We start from the raw sequence: 3153 nt of genomic DNA, 5'->3' as shown, positions 1-3153 counted from the left end.
GACAGAAAGTTTCTGATTGATACAGGGGCAAGTAGGACTACCATTAGTCACGACGAGGTTCCAGGGGCTCCGCTCTCAGGCTCTAGAAATGTTTCCCTTGGATTTTCAGGAAAGCCTATTGTAAACGAGATTTCCAAACCAGTTACTCTAGAAGTAGGTCCATTGTCCCGAACTACTGATCTATTACTTACGAAGTCATGTCCAGAAAATTTGTTAGGTATTAAGACACTGAAAGATTTAGGTGCAGTTATTTGCTGTTCCCCAGAGGGAATACGTTTGTTTTTACGTGACTTCAAGGGTCACTATGTTTTACGAGATTTTGATCCGAGATTGTCTAATGTTCCGCAGCATCTATGGGCACAAGGTCCAACTGATGTTGGTTTCATGCAAATCACACCCCATCGTGTGACTCTCAAGCAAGGTATAGTCCTGCCAAGAATCAGACAGTACAGATTGCCACCTGAGGCTGTAGCAGCCTTATCCAAAATTATTGATGAGCTCATTGTTCAAGGAGTAGTTGTAGAAACTGACTCCAATGTATGTAATTCTCCTATCATTCCAGTCATGAAACGTACTGATCCAAATGCACCCCCAGTATATCGATTAGTGATTGATCTTCGAGAACTCAATAAATGTATTATTCCCCAGTACCCAGTTGTTCCAGATATCTCATCTCTATTGACAGCCATTGATTCTGAGGCTACATTTTTCACAGTCATAGACCTCAAAAACGCATTTTTCAGTGTCCCCATTCATCCAGACAGCCAGTACCTTTTCGGATTCTGTTTAAATGGAAGGAGCTATAAATTCACACGAGCTCCTCAAGGTTTCACAGAAAGTCCTAGTATTTACAGTCAAGCACTCAAGAGACAACTAGACAACATTCACATGCCAACTGACACTGCCCTGCTCCAGTATGTCGATGATCTACTGATCACAGCCCGTTCTGAACGTGATTGTGAGCGAGCGTCACTCACAGTTCTGCACTTCCTAGCCGAGATTGGGCACAAGGTGTCCCCTTCAAAGCTTCAATTCTGTGTCCAGCAAGTGATCTACTTAGGCCACTTACTGTCCAAGTGGGGTAGGCAGTTGACACCAGACCGTATCCAGTTAATAGCGAGTCTCCCTCAGCCCAAGACACAGAAGGAGGTACGTGCTTTTATTGGCCTTACTTCTTATTGCAGACAATGGATTCCTCAGTATGCATTTCTAGCCAAGCCACTGATACAGTTAACGACACAGGAGGCAGCCGTATCGACTGTCCTCCCTTGGACATCTGAACATACACTTAGTTTCAATGAATTAAAGAAAGCCTTATGCCAAGCTCCCGTTCTAGCTACACCGAACTACAGTAAGCCTTTTACACTTTTTGTCACAGAACGTGATGGTACAGCATTATCTGTTCTCACACAAGATCAAGCCGGACAGTACAAGCCCTGTGCTTATTTTTCGAGCACCCTAGATCCAGTAGCCCAGGCTTTGCCTGCGTGCCTCAAGTCAGTTGCAGCCACAGCTCTAGCTATCAGACAAAGTGATTCCATAGTATTAGGACACTCCTTGACAGTACAAGTTCCACACTCCGTGGAAGTTCTTTTAAACCGAACACAGACTCAGCACTTGACAATTGCACGTTTAACAGGTTATGAACTGACACTGTTCCAGCCACACATAGAAATCAGACGCTGCAACGTTCTAAATCCTGCTACACTGTTACCGTCAGTTACTTCAAATCCTGCCACACATGACTGTGTGGAAGTTGTTAACACCATGACAAAGCCAAGACAAGACCTGACAGATATTCCATTACCAGATCCCGACCTGACACTTTATGTGGATGGTTCATGTATGAGAACGAGTACAGGAGAACTAGTAGCCGCGTATGCAGTGACTACTGACACTGAAGTTATTGAAACACACCGTATTGACACCCTGTCTGCTCAAGTAGCAGAGCTAGTTGCTCTGACACAAGCCTGCATACACGCCAAGAACCTGAAAGTTAATATTTACACAGATTCACGCTACGCATTCGGAGTTGTACACGACTTCGGAGTGCTCTGGCAGGAGAGAGGTTTCATGACTTCTCATGGAACCAAGATTCAGCATGGTTTCCTTATTCAAGCTCTGTTAGATGCAATACATTTACCGACATCTATTGCTATCATGAAGTGCAAAGCACATACGAAAGTTACAGACATTATTTCCCATGGTAATGATCTAGCAGATCGAACAGCCAAGCTTACAGCACAGACACCAGACATACCAGTTAACAAGACACCGACATCCACTCTAGAACAGACTACTTGTATGACAGTTAAGGACCCTACTCAAGATGTCATAGATATCCAGTTACATGCTACTCCCGAAGAAATCAAGAAATGGTCCGAACAAGGAGGGGTCCAGACAGATCAGGGATGGGTGACGAAGGGTAGAGCCACATGGTTTCTCCCCGACTCAATGGTTCAAGTCATTATCAATACCGCACATAGTCCAGCACATTTAGGAGAAAAAGCCATGTTAGACAGTATCCAGAACCTTTGGTTTAACAAGCATTTACGAGCTGCAGCCAAGCAGAAAGTCCGTACCTGTATGATATGTTGCCAGTTCAATCCAGGTAAAAGTGTCCCGGTGGAACAAGGTGGATTCCAGCCTCCTGACCACCCTTTTGAAGTCCTCCAGATGGATTATATTCAGATGGAGCGATGTCGAGGTTTCAAGTATGTCCTTGTAGTTGTATGCACTTTGTCCAGGTGGACAGAAGCATATCCAGTCCCAGATTACACAGCCGCGACCACTGCCAAGCAGTTGGTTCGTGAGTTCTTCCCCCGCTATGGACTCCCAAGGGTCGTATATTCTGATAACGGCCAGCCATTCTCATCTGAACTCATGAAGCACGTTTCCCTTTTACTAGGGTACCAGTGGAAGTTCCATTGTGTACGCCATCCAGAAGCAGCCGGTCTCGTAGAGAGACATAATCAAACCTTGAAAATCCGTATTGCCAAAGTCTGTAAAGAGAAAGGTGTAGACTGGTTAGTTGCCCTGCCAGTTGCCCTGTTCTATATGCGCATGGTCGCACATTCCAGATCAGGTCTGTCCCCTTATGAGGTCGTATTCGGCCGCCCCCCAAATATGTGGGGTACACCTAGGCCCCGCAGT

Source organism: Lissotriton helveticus, chromosome 5_1 (genome assembly GCF_964261635.1).
Source record: "Lissotriton helveticus chromosome 5_1, aLisHel1.1, whole genome shotgun sequence".
Lineage (NCBI taxonomy): Eukaryota > Metazoa > Chordata > Amphibia > Caudata > Salamandridae > Lissotriton > Lissotriton helveticus.
This window is presented reverse-complemented; position numbering follows the sequence as displayed.